Source organism: Lactuca saligna, chromosome 1 (assembly GCF_052625555.1).
Source record: "Lactuca saligna cultivar CGN05327 chromosome 1, ASM5262555v1, whole genome shotgun sequence".
NCBI classification, from domain to species: Eukaryota; Viridiplantae; Streptophyta; class Magnoliopsida; order Asterales; family Asteraceae; genus Lactuca; species Lactuca saligna.
The window spans coordinates 68,646,407-68,668,481 of NC_136417.1; positions in this window are offsets into that span (position 1 = coordinate 68,646,407).

The following is a 22,075-nucleotide window of genomic DNA, read 5'->3' on the forward strand; positions in this document are numbered from 1 at the left end:
TCTAAAATTAGACTAGTGATGCACCAACATTTCGTTTTGGATCAAAACTACAAAATTTTGCAAACTACAGGGACCATTTTTGCAATTTTGTCTTTGATAACCCAACCCCGTTTAGACAAAATTGCAAAAATGGTCCATGTGGTATGCATTTTTTGGGGTTTTAGTTCAAACCACGTTTTTTTTGGATTGGTAGTCCTTTTGAGCTAGTTTTGTTGCGTTTTTAGTCCCTCGGTAAACTGAAATGACTTTAATACCCTTGAGGTATTTATTTTCTATTTTTAAAATCAGTTTTTAAATGTTTAATAATTATTTATTCATTTTAATAGTTAAAAATTGAGAGGACCATATCTCTCTCTCTCTCTCTCTCTAGAAAAAGAAACTTAACACACCCAATTCCCCTAACCCCCATCTTCTTTCTTCTTCCACTTTCGTCGTTTTCTAATTTTCTTTTAACATACCTTGTTTCAACAAAAAGAAAATCAGGATTGATGATTGTTTATTAGACTCATTCCAACCTCTATTAATTTCTGGGTTTTAATTTCTTGGTGGGTGTTTGGTTTCTGAGAAATATTGGTTGTGTTTTTCTGAATGTTTTTGTGTGTACCTACATCTGTGTATTTGTTCTTCGATTTGGCCCTCTCATCCTTGATTTCATTCCAGGTACATTGGATGTACTTTAATTTGTTGGTTTGAAGTGGTTTTTGTATATAATGTTGTTTATTGGAAAATATTGGTATTGATTCCAACAACTGTCAAATTGTGGAGCTTGTGAAATATCTAAGAGCCGAAAAAAAAGAAGGAGATGGCGGATACTGTGATTTACCTCAGTGGAAAGAAGGAAGGTGGTCGAAGCATTGGGTCACGATAGGGGGAGGGCGGAGTGGGCTGAGAACAAAGGTGGCAGCCGATGGTGCTTTCTCCAACAACTCTCGCTGCTTCTGTTTATTTCTTCTGTCGAGGTTGACGTGTGAGAGACGATGGGAGGAAGGAGTAAGGATCGGGGATGTTTGGAGGGTGTTTGGGGCTACAGTACTCGAAAAAGTAAACACGGTGGTGGCGAGTTTTTTACCATGGCAGCAGGGAGTGGTGGAGGGAGCTTCTTCGGTGGTTATGAAGCACAAGGGGGAGGGTAGTCGATGGTTTAGCACAATGACTAAGGTCTCATCAGATCTCGACATCACAAACCCTTTGCAACTAGTGTCATTATGAAGCTTAAAGAACGAATGGAAACAAAGGAGTGTCATTGCAGGTGGGTGAATCCATTATTGTTGATTTCCAGATTAATTCCAAGGAATATATTTAAGTATGTGAAACGACCCAAAAACACGACCCAAAAATTTTCGTTTTTCAATATAATCAAATCCATAATATAAGTATCATAACATAAAACATACGCGATGTATCCCCAAAACATAATAAATATTGTGCGGAAAACTGTATCATACAACATCAATCCAAAACATCAAAAGACATCCCCAGGATAAAAGCTATGCTGTGGTGTGTGCGATGCTGTCACCCCGAGCTCTTCCCTTTGCTTGCGGAAGTACCTGAAACCAAAACTGAAACTGTAAGCACGAAGCTTAGTGAGCTCCCCCAAACTACCACATACCATACAATAACATATAAACACATATTGGGCCTTGCCCACTGCATCGGGCCGAAGCCCGGAAACTGCATCGGACCGAAGTCCGGAACTGACCGGGACCTTGTCCCCTGCATCGGACCGAAGTCCGGAACTAACTGCATCGGACCGAAGTCCGGAACTGACTGGGACCTTGTCCCCTGCATCGGACCGAAGTCCGGAACTAACTGCATCGGACCGAAGTCCGGAACTGACTGACTGAACATGGCATGGCATAACACATCAACTAGCATAAACACATATACGACATACTACATCGGGCCGTAGCCCGGAACACATAATACTTAACGCATAAAACATAGCACACAAAATCCTGTTCGAGCCACGAAGGCATCGAACCTACTAGCTACTGCATCGGACCTAAATCCGGAAACTGCTGCTAACTGAACGGGCCGGCATTGTGGCCTTAGACCCGTTCCTACTGGAAGGAAACTTACCTCGTAAGCTGGCTGCTGAGTGTGTGGCTCGGGAAGCTAACGACTGCTGCTCCTGAATCTCCTCGGCTACAAGTCCATAAACACACTCAATCAAATACTAAACACTGCACTTGGGGTAAAATGACTCTTTTACCCTTGGTCAAAGTTACTCTCATTTGGACTGACTCGCCGAGTTGGGCCACCCAACTCGCCGAGTCCTACTCTCACTTTTCACTCTTACTTGCTGCTACTCGTCGAGTCTGGCATCGACTCGACGAGTACCCTCTTGATCCAAGAACTCAGACAATCTTCATCCGACTCGCCGAGCCGGATGAACAAACTCGACGAGTTGTTCTTGATCTTTAAGAAGATTGCCTTGGACTCGCCGAGTTGATGAACAACTCGCCGAGTCCCTACATCACTGAGTTCACCCTCAACTCGCTGAGTCCACTCTCTAGCTCACTGGGTTCACTCGACACTGGTAAAAATGAAGGAATCGGGAACTCGCGACCCAACTCGCCGAGTCGTTCTTCCGACTCGCCGAGTTGCCGCCATGCAACTGATTTTTACTTGATTTTGTTTGAATCCAATGTATACAATTGATAGATCTGAGTCCAATAAGCTGATTTACCACGTAAAGTTTCCAACTTTACGTGTACAACCTCATGAATAAGGGAAATAAGGCTAAAAGATGCATAAAATGGGTAGATCTATGGTTATCATGCAATATAACTCCAAAAAGACAGTAGATCTGGGCTCTACAACACCCCAACATTCAGATCCATAGATATTTCGACTTAATAAGACGTTCATGCAAGTGTAAGGCTTGGAACAAGCATCAACTAGCTCTTAGGAGAGCTCTAATGGAAGTTTAAAGCATATAACAAGATGGAACTCCGAAAATACCTCAATTAACTCTGATTTGGCCTTGGATCTTTGCACTACAACACTTCTCCTTGCTTCTTCCTTCTTCACACCTTCACAAAATGGCACCAAAACACATATAAGCTCTTCAAGGGAGGTTTAGGGTTCTAACACTGCGTTCTCAGGGTGAGGGAGGCGAGGATGGGGGCTATAAGGTGGTATAAATAGTGGGCAACCCGGGGATTTAGGGTTTCACCCAGACGGATGGACTCGCCGAGTCAGGGATATGGACTCGCCGAGTCCCCGGCTTACGCGTGCTCGAAGACGCGACCCTACTCGGCGAGTCAGGCTAGAACTCGCCGAGTCCCTCTTGAAAAACTCACTATAATTACCAATAAATCAACATACCGGGAACGGGTCGTTACAATTCTCCCCCACTTGTCTCAGACTTCGTCCTCGAAGTCTGCTACGGCTGGATCTGCAAATAACTCCGGGTAGTGCGCCCTCATTTCCTCTTCAGCCTCCCACGTCCATTCAGACCCCTTCCGGTGCTGCCACTGCACCTTTACTAGCTGAATTACCTTGTTCCTCAAGGTCTTGGTCTTCCGTTCCAGAATCGCGACCGGCTTCTCGATATAATTTAGGCCGCTATCAACCTGAATGTCCTCTAAGGGAACGACTGCTGTCTCATCCACCAAACACTTCCTCAACTGCGACACGTGGAAGGTGTTGTGTATCAGACTAAGCTCCTCAGGAAGATCTAACCGATAAGCAACCCGACCCACCCGGGCCAAAACCCTGAAAGGACCAATAAATCTGGGGCCCAATTTGCCCCTCTTCCAGAACCTGATGACACCTTTCCAAGGTGAGACTTTCAGAAGAACCATATCTCCCACCTGGAACTCCAAGTCCGAACGCCTCCTGTCGGCGTAGCTCTTCTGCCGACTCTGCGCAGTCTGCAGCCTACTACGGACCTGCTGGATCAATTCCATCGTCTTGAGCACCACTTCGGTGCTCCCTATAACTCGCTGACCGACCTCGCCCCAACAAATCGGGGTCCTGCACTTCCTGCCATATAATATCTCAAAAGGAGGTCGATCAATGCTCGCATGATAACTGTTGTTATACGAGAATTCCGCTAACGGAAGATACGTATACCAACTGCCCCCAAAATCTAAAACACATGCCCTAAGCATGTCCTCGAGAGTCTGAATCGTCCTCTCGCTCTGCCCGTCAGTCTGAGGATGAAAAGCGGTGCTGAAATGGAGACGAGTACCCATCTCGTCGTGGAATCGCTTCCAGAATCTGGACGTGAAACGAACATCTCGGTCCGACACCACCGATACCGGCACTCCATGACGTGCCACAATCTCTCGCACATAGATATCGGCTAACTTTTCCGCCGATATACTCTCCTGAATCGGAATAAAATGGGCACTCTTCGTCAACCGATCCACTACTACCCATATCGAGTCCACCCCGCGTGCGGTCCTGGGGAGTTTGGTGACAAAATCCATGGTGATGTCCTCCCATTTCCACACGGGAATGTCTAATGGTTGCATCTTGCCGTGAGGTCTCTGGTGCTCCACCTTGACCTTCCGGCAGGTCAAACATCTCTCCACATACCAAGCGACATCTCGCTTCATGCAGGGCCACCAATAATCAGATCGAAGATCTCGATACATCTTCGTCGCTCCTGGGTGGATAGAAAATCGAGACTTATGAGCCTCGTCCATCAATACTTGCCGTACCCCACCCCAGTACAGTACCCACACCCTACCATGAAGCGTCAACAAACCCCGACTGTCGTAATCAAACGAAGCTACTCGGCCCACTATCCTCTCGCACTTCTGCCTCTCCTCCTTGAGGCCCTCCATCTGAGCCTCCTTGATCCGCTCCAACAATGGAGTGATCACTGTCATCCTCATACACAGATCTCTGATAGGGGCCGTCGACACCTTGCGGCTCAGGGCGTCGGCCATCACATTGGCCTTCCCTGGATGATAAAGGATCTCACAGTCATAGTCCTTTAGCACGTCTAACCATCTCCTCTGCCTCATGTTCAAACTCGGCTGATCCATAAGATATCGCAAACTCTTGTGATCCGTGTAAATAGTACAGCGGACCCCATAAAGGTAATGTCTCCAAATCTTGAGGGCAAACACAACTGCCCCCAGCTCCAAATCGTGGGTAGGATAATTAGCCTCGTGAGGCTTCAACTGTCTCGAGGCATAAGCTACCACATGGCCTCGCTGCATCAATACTGCTCCCATACCTGTGATCGATGCATCACAATAGACTATGAAATCCTCTACTCCTTCTGGCAAGGTAAGGATCGGAGCCTCGCACAATCTCTGCCTGAGAGTCTCGAACGCCTCCTGCTGCTCAGGCCCCCAACGAAAAACCACCGACTTCTTGGTTAGCCGGGTGAGCGGCACTGCTATTTTGGAGAAGTCCTGAATAAATCTCCGATAATACCCTGCCAACCCCAGGAAGCTCCGAATCTCAGATGGAGACCTCGGGACCTCCCACTGCATCACCGCCTCGATCTTGGCCGGATCTACCAAAATACCCTTCTGGTTGACGAGATGACCAAGAAACTGCACCTTGCGCAACCAGAACTCACACTTGGAGAACTTTGCGAAAAGTCTCTCCCTCCTCAAAGTCTCCAACACCTCCCGCAGGTGCTCCTCGTGCTGCCCCTGTGTCTTGGAATACACCAAGATGTCATCTATAAACACTATCACCGACCGATCCAGCATCGGTCTGCACACGCGGTTCATGAGATCCATGAACGCGGCTGGGGCATTGGTGAGCCCAAATGGCATCACCACGAACTCATAATGGCCATACCGGGTCCTGAAAGCAGTCTTCTGTACATCCTCATCTCTAACCCTCATCTGATGATAACCGGAGCGTAGATCGATCTTGGAGAACCAAGACGCTCCCTGAAGCTGATCAAACAAGTCATCTATCCTCGGAAGTGGGTAACGGTTCTTCACCGTTACTTTGTTCAACTCCCGATAATCAATGCACATACGATGCGACCCATCATTCTTCCTCACAAATAAGATTGGCGCTCCCCAAGGCGAACTGCTCGGCCGAATGAAACCCTTGTCTAACAGCTCCTGAAGCTGTGTAGACAACTCCTGCATCTCGGGGGAGCAAGTCGATATGGTGCTTTGGCTATCGGATCTGCTCCAGGAACTAGGTCGATCCTGAACTCAACCTGCCTCTCAGGAGGTATCCCCGGCAAATCCTCGGGAAACACATCCGGGTAGTCACGAACAATAGGAACATCATCAATCATCGTCTTGCCCTTCACCCGGGCATCCAAGACGTAAGCTACAAAACCGGCGCAACCCTGCTGAACATAGCGCCTCGCCCTTGCGGCGGAACAAAAGATTGGTCCTCGTTGGGGCCTCTCGCCCTGAATCACTATCTCTCCCCCACTGGGAGTGCGAACCCTCACTAGCTGAAGCTCACAATCAATCACCGCCCCATTGGGGCTCAGCCAATCCATGCCCACAATAACTTTATTCCCACGCAAGGGAATAGGAACCAGGTCCACTGAAAACTGCTCATCAAATATCTGAAGGGAACACCCTCTATGTACTCTGCCGACCCTCACGGTCCTATCATCTGCTATCTCAACCTCTAGTGGACAATCCAGCTCCCCTGGAGCTCTGCTAAATCTCTTGCTAAGCGCAAGCGATACAAATGATCGGGTAGCCCCCGAATCGAACAATACCAAAGCAGGGATGCCGTTCACCAAGAACGACCCTAAATAAAACATATCATCAAGTAATATTCAAATGATATAATAACAATTAAAGATGAAGGAAAGATTCTTACCCGTCACCACATCAGGAGTCGCTCGCGCCTCCTCTGCTGTCATCTGAAATGCCCTGCTCTTCGCCACTGGCGTATCAGCTCGGCCCTGCCGGCCATCCGTAATCCTCAAGGTGGCAGGGGCAGGTGCAACCACCTCCCCTGCTGCAGCTAAACTGGGACACTGGGACCTTTTATGTCCCCTCTGATTGCACTGAAAGCAAATCAGATCTGATGCTGTAACCGTAGTAGCAGGGGCCGTACAATCCCTACTCAAATGCCCAGTCCGACCGCACTTGTAGCAGCCGGAACTCCCTGCCTTGCACGCCCCCTCGTGCAATCTCCCACACTTGCCACACCGACCGTGGCTCTGCTGACTCCTAGACCTGTGATCTGAAACCTTGGGCTTTTTGCCCATACTGCCTGACCCCGAAACCGTCTCCGGTTTCCTCTTCTTCTCCATCTTGAGATCAATCTCCCTCTCTCTAGCTCTGGCAATCATGTCGTCCAGCGTTTTACAACTGGACCGGCTCACAAACATGCGAATGTCACTCCGCAGCATCTCATGATAGCGGGCCTTCTTCATCTCCTCATCGGCTGCATACTGTGGAACAAGAAGAGCCCTCTCCCTGAACTTGGCGGTGATCTCCGCCACTGTCTCTATAGTCTGGGTAAGGTCCTGAAACTCCCTAGCTAACTGCTGCACCTCAATGACTGGTGCAAACTCCGCCCTGAACCTGGTAGAGAAATCAGCCCAGGTCATGGCATCCAATGCCGCATCATCCCCGATGGCATGTCCGACCTCCTCCCACCAATCCCGTGCCATGTCCTTCAGAAGACAGGACGCTAATCTGACCTTGTCCCCCTCGGGACACCTTCTAGTGCGGAAAGCGTTGCCCACATCCGCCAACCATCTGGTACTCGCTATGGGGTCCCGCGCCCCATGATAGTCTGGAGCTCCACATGCCCTGAACTCCCTGAACGTAAGTGTGCGTGACCCCATCACGACCGCCATCTCAGCACGGAAAGTACTCAATCTCTCATCCATCAGCTCTAAAATACCCTCCTTGATCGAACCGAAGATCACAGGAGTCTGCTCCAGTATGATGCGGGTAACCTCAGAAGAAAGGAACTCTCTAGTTTGCTCATCCATCTGCCCGACCTGCGGGCCTGATCCCGATCCTGATCCCCCTCCGGCATCTGAGCTGCCGACTGTTGGTCTCGGACGCAAAACTACCATTCTGAAACATTTCATAACAACATCAGAACACTAAAATATCTCAAGGGATCATGATACTACTACTAGCTTCCTGGTCTCGTCTTGGCCTTCCTTGATTCGAGTACGGATCCTCTGCTTTCAGTAGTACGGGCCCATACTACCTTCCACATCTATCCGTACTTTCCTCAAGAACTGCCTTGACTCCACCAAGTCACTTCTACTACTGCCATTCTCTGCTACTCTCATCCTAGGCTTGCCCTAGGGAAACCTCAAGCTTAACACGACTGGTCCTCAGCTGCTGTAGGTCTCCTCATAATGCCAGTTAGCCACCACCTAAACACCATCACATGTGATGAGGATCAGATAATCCTTCAAGTAAAAGATCTGTCCCTACAACGGTTGGACTCAAACAAGAGCTGCGCAATAGGGCCAGTTCCAGCACTCTGGGATTATTCAAACCTGATCACATGTGGTGTGACGTGTTCACCTAATGGCTAACTCCCACTACTCAGAGCCCCACCAAGCACGAAGCAAGCAGCATTCGGACAAGGGAAACAGACTCAGGCAAAACTATTCTTATAACAAGAAACTGCACTAGCATAGGATGCTAAGCTCATACTATCAGGCATAACCTAAACAGGCTATCCTACTGCTGTCTACTCAATTCTAGCATGCAATACTCATAAAGCTGTAACACATAAGCACGCACATAAGGCATTCTCCTAGATCCTTAGCCCTGTACTAGCATGCTGTTCTACTGAAACTGAAACTGAACAAATAACTTGTATGGGTAATTTGGGAGTACTTACTTGAGCTCGGCTGACCGCATGCACACACCTCTATCTTGTTAAAAACAATTCTTTCTTTCTAATTGCTTTCAAAATTCTTTTTATAAAACATTTTTATTTTACTAAAATCTTTTATTTCCCTTAGTTTGAGTTCAGATAGACCCGGAAGTGTATCCGAATCCCTCAAACCAGGGCTCTGATACCAACTTGAAACGACCCAAAAACACGACCCAAAAATTTTCGTTTTTCAATATAATCAAATCCATAATATAAGTATCATAACATAAAACATACGCGATGTATCCCCAAAACATAATAAATATTGTGCGGAAAACTGTATCATACAACATCAATCCAAAACATCAAAAGACATCCCCAGGATAAAAGCTATGCTGTGGTGTGTGCGATGCTGTCACCCCGAGCTCTTCCCTTTGCTTGCGGAAGTTCCTAAAACCAAAACTGAAACTGTAAGCACGAAGCTTAGTGAGCTCCCCCAAACTACCACATACCATACAATAACATATAAACACATATTGGGCCTTGCCCACTGCATCGGGCCGAAGCCCGAAAACTGCATCGGACCGAAGTCCGGAACTGACCGGGACCTTGTCCCCTGCATCGGACCGAAGTCCGGAACTAACTGCATCGGACCGAAGTCTGGAACTGACTGGGACCTTGTCCCCTGCATCGGACCGAAGTCCGGAACTGACTGATTGAACATGGCATGGCATAACACATCAACTAGCATAAACACATATACGGCATACTACATCGGGCCGTAGCCCGGAACACATAATACTTAACGCATAAAACATAGCACACAAAATCCTGTTCGAGCCACGAAGGCATCGAACCTACTAGCTACTGCATCGGACCTAAATCCGGAAACTGCTGCTAACTGAACAGCCGGCATTGTGGCCTTAGACCCGTTCCTACTGGAAGGAAACTCACCTCGTAAGCTGGCTGCTGAGTGTGTGGATCGGGAAGCTAACGGCTGCTGCTCCTGAATCTCCTCGGCTACAAGTCCATAAACACACTCAATCAAATACTAAACACTGCACTTGGGGTAAAATGACTCTTTTACCCTTGGTCAAAGTTACTCTCATTTGGACTGAATCACCGAGTTGGGCCACCCAACTCGCCGAGTCCTACTCTCACTTTTCACTCTTACTTGCTGCTACTCGTCGAGTCTGGCATCGACTCGACGAGTACCCTCTTGATCCAAGAACTCAGACAATCTTCATCTGACTCGCCGAGCCGGATGAACAAACTCGACGAGTTGTTCTTGATCTTTAAGAAGATTTCCTTGGACTCGCCGAGTTGATGAACAACTCGCCGAGTCCCTCCATCACTGAGTTCACCCTCAACTCGCTGAGTCCACTCTCTAGCTCACTGGGTTCACTCGACACTGGTAAAAATGAAGGAATCGGGAACTCGCGACCCAACTCGCCGAGTCGTTCTTCCGACTCGCCGAGTTGCCGCCATGCAACTGATTTTTACTTGATTTTGTTTGAATCCAATGTATACAATTGATAGATCTGAGTCCAATAAGCTGATTTACCACGTAAAGTTTCCAACTTTACGTGTACAACCTCATGAATAAGGGAAATAAGGCTAAAAGATGCATAAAATGGGTAGATCTATGGTTATCATGCAATATAACTCCAAAAAGACAGTAGATCTGGGCTCTACAACACCCCAACATTCAGATCCATAGATATTTCGACTTAATAAGACGTTCATGCAAGTGTAAGGCTTGGAACAAGCATCAACTAGCTCTTAGGAGAGCTCTAATGGAAGTTTAAAGCATATAACAAGATGGAACTCCGAAAATACCTCAATTAACTCTGATTTGGCCTTGGATCTTTGCACTACAACACTTCTCCTTGCTTCTTCCTTCTTCACACCTTCACAAAATGGCACCAAAACACATATAAGCTCTTCAAGGGAGGTTTAGGGTTCTAACACTACGTTCTCAGGGTGAGGGAGGCGAGGATGGGGGCTATAAGGTGGTATAAATAGTGGGCAACCCGGGGATTTAGGGTTTTACCCAGACGAATGGACTTGCCGAGTCAGGGATATGGACTCGCCGAGTCCCCGGCTTACGCGTGCTCGAAGACGCGACCCTACTCGGCGAGTCAGGCTAGAACTCGCCGAGTCCCTCTTGAAAAACTCACTATAATTACCAATAAATCAACATACCGGGAACGGGTCGTTACAGTATGTATGTGTTTGTATGTGGAGTTCTTGAGCTAAAACAAACCCCAAAATGTTTAAAGGGTGTGGTTTTGATTTTTGAAGAAGATGAAGTGTTAAAGAAGATGATGATGACGGTGTTCTGAAGGATTATCTTCATAGGAGAGAGAGAGAAATAGAGAGAGAGAGAGAAGGTGGGTCTCTTTTTATTTTTTTAATCATTAAAATAAATAAATTACTATTACATTTAAAAAGAAATGAAAGAAAAATGAAAAATAAATACCCAAGGGCATTACAGTCATTTTACTATTCAGAGGGACCAAAAGCACAACAAAACTAGCTCAAAAGGACCATCGATCCAAAAAACTAATGGTTTGGACTAAAACCCCCAAAAAATGCATACCACAGGGACCATTTTTGCAATTTTGTCCCCCGTTTATTTCATGTCGAGTTTATGTCAAGGTTTGTGTCGTGTCAATTTTTGCCACCTCTAACTCTAAGTGAGTAAATAAACTCCATTTAAGGAGAAAAATACCAAATATAGAGCAAACACCAAGTGTGAAAACAATATATACATACTTTTATTCCTGATAAACTCAACTTGAAGTTTTAGTAGCACGCCACTTCACTCCCAATGAAGGTTGATCCCTTAGTACTCACATAATTATTAATAAATCAATTAGCTTATAGCTAGTTATGATTAATTATCCTAATTATATTTAATAATTTCAAACATATCAATTTATACTTCGAATATTATCTATATGATCACAAGAGAACATTAGAGGAAAGTAGATAATATTTGGAGGTCATTTTCAAGGATTTATAAATTTTCAAAAAGTTATATCACAACATATTTTGCATGGTTTGTGAAATTACTTTGTAAGGTCATGCAACATTTTGTAAGGGGTAAAAGTTTAAATTTAGAGGTCGCGCAACTTGAACAACGAGTTTTTTCGGTTTGAGAAATATGCATGGTCTGACAAATTGATTTTTAAGATCGTTCAAAGTTTTGTAGGGGGCTGCAACTTGAATTTGTAGGATATGCAAAGTGTGTCGAATCCATTTCGAGCAAAACCACAAAATAAGCATTTAGCTCATCCAAGTTGAGATAATCATTAGTATTCCAATTCTAATCACTTTATTATCTTTCATCTCATCAATGACTTAAAACCACTTCAATTTCCAAATACATTGATATTCCAAATCACTGCTTCACGAATGCGGCTTCGCCTTGCATCATAATCCAAACATGATAACTATGAGCTCAAAAGTTATGTAAGTTACTTCCAAAACATTCTATTACTCTGTTCTTTCCTTCATGAATCCATTTAATTGAATCAAATCATTTTTGTGACATAATTCCTTAGAAAACCATTCCATTCCATTTCACAAGGTAGATTGGAATGGAATTACGAAGTTAACGTATAATTTACTATGGGATCCATGAGATCATAAAACAAGTATTAATTCAATAAGATTATTACATTAAACTAGTTTGAAGACTCATAGATTTACTTCTAATTCATGATCCATGGCTTGGGTACAAGTTACCAAAACTATTGTGCAACCATATCACCAAGTTAGAGTTCCAAGTATCTTAACCTTTACCATTAATGATGGAATCAACTATTTAATGGTAGAATGGTGACACTTTGATGTAATAGAGTATTGTACGAGAATCAAAAACACTTTCAAATCATGGATTTAATCATGAATTTTAGATTTCACTTAAAAGTTAGGATTTATGACTTACTTAAGCTTATTAATCCAAAAAAAAAAGAGTGAAGTTTGGAGTTTAGATTCATGATCTAACGAGTATAACAAGATAAAAATCAAGTCAACCATATCATTCAAAACTAATTTCAATTTTGGTTAGAAAACCAAACCCTAAATCGATCCTAGTGATTAGATGGGAGAAGTTTATACCTCTAAATGCTTCAATGATGAAGTTCTAGATTCCAAAGTCTCAAATGCATCTTAGAACCTTCTCCACTCCCTTTGATTTCATGAAATCACTATATCCACTCACACTCCTTCTCAAAATTGTTTGTGCTTCCAAAATGATAAAATGGATAGATGACTAGCCTTCTTAAGTTATGTACTCTGACAAATTACATCCATAACTTCTTATTTTATTATTTTAGCCTTTAAGGTTAAAGGGAGTCGTGCTTTGAGTGCCGAGCTCCACATCAGTTCCAACAGGGAAGAAAGGGTGGAAGAAAGGAAGAAGAATATGAGGGGGGGGGGGGTTTCCGAGTGAGGAAGAAGAGAGGGAGACTGCAATAATTAGAGGAGAGAGGCTCGACTAAAACCCACCGAGTTTGGCCACTAAATTCAACATGCCAAATTGGTGGCTTGATGTTCACCGAGACCACATCGGATTTTGCTGAGGGGTGCCGAAGCCACTCAACCAAGCCTAAAAACATAAAATAATTACTAGTTCATCACATTTATTTATTTATTTCTAGGTGTAAAACTCATATATTACATAAGTTCATTTAAAAGAAAAATTAAATATGAAATTTTAAACATTTAAAAGTTTGAATTTATAAGAAAATTAGAAAAATATTGAATTATTAAAATTAATATATTTTTTTCTTTTTTAAATTTAAACAAATAATTTAAATAAATAAACAAAGGAAACTAATGAGGTTTTAATTTAGAAATTTTAAAATTAAAAAGAAAGTCAATTAATGAAATTAATATGCATTTATTATTACATTTATTATAATTATAACATTTAAATGTTATATAGAATTTGAAAAAATAAAAAAAACCACACAATTTAATTGAAAATAACCACAAAATGGCACGTGGTCAAATCAATAAGAGTGTAACATGTGACAATTTTTTTTATTTATTAGAGTATATTTATTTATTTATTTGAACCGATAAATCTAACCTAACATTTAAATCTACTTATATCCACGATGAGACTTGAATCCTCAACCTCAAAGAAAAAGAGTACCACCTGATACCGTTAAACTAGAAACCTTTGATCATTATATTTATAACCTTAATGTTCCACTATTGTTTGCATTTATGGTCGCACGTGCTTAAACAAGTTAACCTAAGGTTAACTCTAATCTTTCTAATCTTTGTAGAACTATTTGCAATTTAATCAAAATTTTGATCCTAAGCTTAATTGATATTTTCCTTATAAGATTTTTTTTTTAATTCTTCAAAATCATTGTAATATTATTTTCGTATTGTTGTTTCATCCTTTATCTATTTTATTTTATTATTTTAACTAATCATTATTTATTTAGTATTTTTCTTAAAATGCCAAAAAATGTAAGGCTAGTAACCAAACAGGAAAAATTTATATAGACAAAATATTTCAATTAACCAAACATATAATTATTATAAGTTGAAAATATGAGAGTTAAAAATGAATATGATATAAGATAGACTATTTATTTTGAATCATATTGATTTTGATAGAATTATAAAGATAATAAACTCTAATACTAGAATTATAAAGATAATAAATAAAGATAATAAATAATCTACTCTAATAAATCAAAATAAAGATAAAAAATAGTCTACTTTAATAAATCAAAATCTATTCTGTCACGTGTCAATATTTAGTGAATTTTGATACTTGTAATTTATTGTATTTTTGAATCCCTATTTTAATAAAAGAATAGTTTTTTTTTCCACATGTGTTATCATATTAGGCCTCCTAATTAATGCATATTTTATTCTTTTTTTTGCCATGTGTTACCTTATTATGTATCCTAATTAATGAATGCCACTTGTCAACTCAATTTCAAATTTCAAAATTTTAAAATTTCCACTTTAAGTACATTAAATTAATAACATTAGAATAAAAATTAAAATAAAAATAATACAAATGATATAATTTCACATATTTATTTAAATCAATGATTAAAGTTTATATAAAAAAAATCTTAATTAATAATTTATTTAAAATAATTAATTAATAATTTTGAGTTTTTACTATAAAAATTTAATTAATTTTATAACTGGTTCCTACGGGTTATAAACTAGTAAATAATATCCATATATCAATATCTTTTTTTTTTAAATCATGAAATTAAAAAGACACATAATACATATTATATTTATATATGTAATGTATTAAATGTAATAAATGTGTTAATAAATTGCAATAAATACATTTAAACTTTCCTTATTTCGAAATTTATTTTAAAAAAATACTTAATATTTATAACTTGATAATTAACTTTTTTTAATCAATATTTACTAAAAGTCTTATACATAGTAAATAACAAATAATGAATAATATAAACCAAAAAAACAAACAAAATTCATACAACCATTTAAATATAAACCAAAAAAGAATAACGGAGCATGAATACCCCTAAATATACATTATCAAAAATCAACAAAGATATGATATTGCTTTTCATGAAATGACATTTATTCATTAAAGGACATATTTATTAACAAATACACAGGTTGAAAAACATGCAACCACTACATGCCTATTAATAGCATGCAACAATCAAATTAGATTTAATAAGCGAACTGTGTGATGAAATCCTCAAACTTTACAATCATAATATTCACTATTTATACTAGACAAAGAAGATGAAAGGTGATGTATGATATGAATGCTCATTATAGTGGTGCATAACTACACTCATAAAACTCATAATAATGTTTGCTATAATGTTCACTAATTATGGAGAGTAATGGGGGAATATGGAGAATCCAATAGTCATTCACTAAATAATAATTCATAACACTCCCCCTTGAATGACGATTGTATCATGCCTCGTTAAAACCTTAATCGGTAAACCTCATGGGAAAAACCCTTTATTAAGGAAAAAGAGTACATGATTAATAATAGATATTGGAAACAATTGCCTCGTTAAAAACCTTATTAAGAAAACCGAGTGGGAAAAACATAACTAAGGAAAAGAGTACAATATGTTTCCAACTCCCCCTGATTAGCACATCACTTGATTTTCTTGAAGCACCACATAACAATGTTTCGTACCATCTTTTCAAATTTCGATGTAGGAAGTGCTTTAGTAAACAAATTAGGAAAGTTGTTACTGGATTGAATTTTCTAGTTTTTGATGTCACACTCTTTTTGAAGATCATGAGTGAAATAAACTTTGGTGATATATCCTTGGTTCTGTCTCCTTTGATAAATCCTTCCTTGAATTGGGCTATACAAGCCGCATTATCTTCATATAGTATGGTTGGAGTGTCCCTGTTAGAAGTTAGACCACAACTCTCACGAATGTGATGAGTTAAATTTCTTAACCAAATACATTCATGGCTTGCCTAATGAATTGTTATAATCTTTGCATGGTTAGAAGAAGAAGCAACTAAAGTTTGTTTAACAAAACGCCAAGAGATTTCGGTACCTCCACAACTGAATAAATAACCTGTTTGGGATCGAGCTTTGTGTGGATCAGACAAATATCCAGCATCTGCATAACCAATTAACTCCGCATTTGTTGAATTTGAATAATATAAGCCCATATCCATTGTACCTCGAAGATATCAAAGAATGTGTTTGACTCCATTCCAATGTCTTCTTGTTGGGCAAGAACTATATCTTGATAATAAGTTTATAGCAAAAGATGTAGCAGGTCTCGTATTATTAGCAAGATACATCAGTGCACCAATAGCACTAAGATATGGTACTTCGGGACCAAGAAGTTTTTCATGTTTTTCACAAGGTTGAAACTGGTCCTTTTGGCATCTAAATGCCTTACTAGCATCGGGGTACTCAATGGATGTGAGTTATCCATATAAAAAATTTTAAGCACCTTTTCTAGATAACTAGATTGATGTACAAAAACTTCATTTTTGGTGTGCTCAATTTGAAGACCCAAACAAAATTTCGTTTTACCAAGATATTTCATTTCAAAATTTTCTTTCAAACAAGAAGTGTCATTTTCCAATTCTCCAGGAGTTCCAATTATGTTCAAATCATCTACGTAAACAGCAATTATCACAAATTCTGATCTAGAGCTTTTTATGAATACACATAGGCTTAATGGATCATTTTTATAACCCTCTTTTAAAAGAAATGTACTTAAACAATTGAACCACATCCGACCAGATTGTTTCAATCCATACAAATATTTATTTAATTTTACCGAATATACTTCACGAGAATTAGGAGTTTGTGCTTCTGGCACCTTAAACCCTTCTGGGATTTTCATATAAATATCATTTTCAAGTGAACCATATAAACAAGCAGTAAATACATCCATTAGACACATCTCCAGTTTTGCATATGTTGTTAAACTTATAAAATAATTGAATGTAATTGCATCAACTACCGGAGAATATGTTTCTTCATAATCAATTTCGGGTCTTTAGGTAAAACCTTGTGCAACAAGTATTGCTTTATATCTCACAACTTCATTTTTCTCGTTTCTTTTGCGCACAAATACGCATTCGTATCCCACTTTTCTTACTCTGTTTGGTGTACAGACTACAGGTCCAAAAACTTTTCGTTGAGTAATATAATTAAGCTCTTTATTTATTTCATCTTTCCATTTTGGCCAATATTTACTATTCATACATTACTCAATAGATTTAGGTTCAAGATCCTCATTTTCATTATAATCGCGCGCGGAACATGATATGAAAAATTATCGTCGATGTCTATCTTATTTCGGTTCCATCTTATTTGTGTCATGACATAATTTATTGAGATCTCATTATTTTCATTTTTTCAGGTACCTCAGTTTCTTTTGTTATGTCATTGGGCTCTTCTGGAGCTTCATTAATATTTTCAAAAGATTCTGTTTTCTCTTTTGGGCCATCAATTATATTTGGTCCCTTTCGTTTTCGAGGATTTTTATCTTTGGAACCGGTTGGTCTTCCACACTTCAGGCGTGCCTTTGATTCATTTGTAGTTGTATTTTTTCCTTCTGGGATATCAATTCTAACTTGAGTAAGTATAGTTGGTACATGAGACTTTGTTACCCACTTAGGGTCAGTAAATGCTTCTGGCAATTGATTTGCTACATTTTGTAAATGAATTATCTTTTTTATTTCAAGTTCACATCGACTTGAACGAGGATCTAAAACTGAAAGTGAGAATTCCTTTCAAGAGATTTTATTTTCCAGCTTCTTTATTTCTCCCCTTAATGTTGGAAAATATGATTCATCAAAATAATAATCATCAAATATAGCTGTAAATAAATCTCCAATTGATGATTTTAAATATTTTACTATAGATGGAGATTCATATCCAGCATAAATTCTCATTCTTCTTGAGGACCCATTTTTATGAAGTGAGGTGGAGAAATGGGTACATAAATTATACATCTAAACATCATTGGATGGTAAATAATTGGTTACTGACTGCAAACCAGTTGAATAGGGGAGAACTCATGATAACTAGTTGTCATTATGCATATAAGTGATGTTGCATGTAAAATTGCATGTCCCCATGTCGATGTAGGAAGTTTAGAATGCATTAGTAATGGTCTTGCAATTAATTGAAGGGGTTTGATTAACGACTCAGCTAAACCATTTTGTGTATGAACATATGCAACATAATGTTCAATAGTTGTCCTAATCGACATGGAATAATCATTAAAAGCTTATGATGTAAATTCTCCAACATTATCAAGTCAAATTTCCATAATTGGGTAATCGAGAAAATGTGCCCTTAGGCGGATTATTTGTGCTAGTAATCTTGCGAAACCGAGATTACGGCTAGATAACAAGCACATGTGTGACCATCTAGTTGATGCGTCAATTAAGACCATAAAATATCTAAATGGTCCACATGGTGGATGAATTGGTTCACATATGTCCCCTTGAATTCTTTCTAAAAAACTAGGACTTTCATACCCAACTTTATTCAATGATGGACGGGAAATTAATTTTCCTTGAGAACATGCAACACAAGACAATTCATTAGCTTGAAAAATCTTCTGGTTTTTCAAGGAATGTCCACTTGAACTTTCAATTATTTTGCGCATCATAACTGATCCGGGATGGCCCAACCGGTCATGCCAAACTTTGTAGATGTTATCATACCTTTTATTTTTAATAGCATGAGATTTAATCATTCTAATATTTGTATAATACAATCTGGAGGACAATACGGGTAATTTTTCCAAAAGACTTTTCTTACCCGATATCATTTTTGTAATATTGAGATACTCTTTATAACCATCATTGGTTGTTTCAACATGATATCCGTTGGACCGAATATCCTTAAAACTTAATAAATTTCTTGATGATTTTAATGAAAATAATGCATCACCAATTGTAATTATTGTCACTTGTGGTAATACTATATTCGCTCTTCCGGAGCCTTCAATCTTGGTGATTTAGACGAAAATAATGCATCATTAATTTGTAATTAGTGTCCCTTGTTGTAATATTATATTCGCTCTTCCGGAGCCTTCAATCATTTTTACATTACCTGTTATTATATTAACATTTTATTCTCTAATTGATAAGTAAGCAAAATACTTTTCATTATTAAAAATATTATGTGTTATTGCATTGTCTGCAAGAAATATATCTTCATTATTTCTTTTATGAATATCCATATTTCTTTTCAATAAATAAATAAAACATAAGAAACATCCGACTTGGAGAAATAAATTCATATTTTATTAATTTGGGAAGATTGTGACGACGCCATTTCTCATGAAACGAATATGACATAAAAATTGTGACGACATCATTTCTAATGAAACGAATATGACATAAAAATATAATAAATGTCGTGAAACAAAACTACACATTTTTTTTGATCAATCACCATCCATATCACCACTTGTCCCTTCAGGGTAGACAAGAAAATCGACAACATCCAAATGTATCATTTCTGATTGATCTTCATGGATATCACTTTGAATAAAATTTGTTTCGATATTTTTCTTTATATTTTAGAGAATCTTCATAAAGATCAACAAAATGCTTTGGTAAGCGGCATGTACAAGACTAATGATCGGTCATTCCACATTAGTGATAAACATTTTCATTTTTTTTTTGCCTTGAACACTTTTATCATTAGGATGTAGATTTTTGTTGTTTTTCAACTTCTGGTGGTTACTTGTAATCTTGTTATTTTTATGATAATTATGATAACCTCCACGACCTCGGTTAGACTCATAACTATTATGATTATATGAGTTGCATTCACTTCAGGGAATGTACTAGAACCGGTCAGGATTGATTGATAATTTTTCATCAACAACTCATTGTTTTGTTTAGCCACAAGAAGACACGAGATTAATTCATATTTATTTGAAACATTTCTCATGATATTGCTACTACAGGAGCATGTTAGTAGTATGAAAACTAGAGAAAGTTTTCTCTAGCATTGTTTTCCATAATGAAAATAGAAATCAAAATAAAGACTTGTAATGTAAAGAATTGTTAGTTAAGAAATTCCATAAAATAAGTTGTAAGCATTGTACATGTAAAATTATAAAAAAATACATACCTGAAAATGACAAGACCAATAAGGAGTTAGAGTTATATGGTAGAGTCGTGCTGATAACGTGTTATAAAATATGATCAAATAACAATATAAATTATAGAGTGAAGAAAGATATGAGAGTAGAGAGAACTTTTATTCCAATACTTGTGATGAATTCATATAGTGCCTAATACATATGGCTCACTATTTATACTATCCAAATAAGATGAAAGATAAGCTACAATATGAATGCACATTATGATGGTGTATTATTACATTCATAAAACACATTGAAATGGTTGTTACTAATGCTAAATAATGATGGAGAGTTATGGGAGAAATGGAGAATCCAATGGTCATTCACAAACTAATATTTCATAACAAACTGTAGAATTATTATAAAGAAACTATATTTGTGTAATTAATTAACTTAAAATGATAAGATATGAACTGTCAAAAATCATTCTTATTCATCCTCTTGCATAATTTTAAAAAGTTTTTAACTTAATAGGCCACTTACTTGGACGGTTGGACCAATGGTCTCGTCTTATTATAATTTATACCATGCATTCTGAAATATCAATTTAAAACCATGATTAGAAAGAAAAAAAAAAAACGTATATAAATGAACTATTATTTTATTAGATTATAAGATAGAGTAAAATACAAAACTGGTCCATGTGGTTTGGTTAGAATAGTATGTTTGGTCAAACCTTTAAAAATTTGACAATTTATATCTTTGTGGTTTCCACATCTTAAACCAATGGTTCATCCTTCTGACGGGGATAAAAAAAATCCAATAAATAAATATAAAATGATCAATATATCCTTTATTTTGTTATTTTGTTGTTGTTGTTTTTTTTAATTATCAATAAATTATAAATATAACAACTCAACAACCCACAATTAACCCTTCGCCCGTTCGATTAGCTTATTTGATAACACTTCTAATAACCGCCATTGGTAAGAACATATTCATAATAATTGTTTTCTTTCTACGCAAACATAAAATATAAAAAAATTCCTAATCAACAACTTATTTCGAGGCACACGTTCTTAAAAAAATATTTGAGAAATTAAGATGAAAAACATACTCATAAAGTTTTAAAGCAACAACATCAAACTTTGTTTTATACACTCTAGCAATTAAATCCATGAAGAAACAAGAAATCATCAATGATTTAACAATTTTAGCAGAGCAATAGTTTTTTGTAATTAAATCTCCCGAGCTATGAAAACGTTAATTCTTATTTACGGGAAAATTCAGTATGATCACAACCATTGCTAATTTCTTATTATATGATATACACAAATATGAAATGACAACCATAAGAGATAACACCAAGCTCACAAAATTACTTGATTGAGACTAAAAGTAAATCGATAATTGTTATTAAAGATATCGATTTTTTAGTAGATATCACCAAATAGTAAACTGATAAGAAATTTATTTTTTTGGATTTGCCTTAAAAAGGGACAAACTCAACAACTTTGAATGATCTTTAACATGTGATAGAGATGTTGAGTTAGAGGCGCTGAAGAAGGGATCCTACCATAAAGGTTTGGGGTCGCCATTATCGTCGAAAATTGGTCTAACAATCAAGTTGGAGGCAGGTGATTGATGAATGGGAGCCTTGATATGTCGATCTTGGTTATGAATGAGTGGTGGCGATGAAGGAAGGCGAATTAGTGGTTGAAGTGATAGTC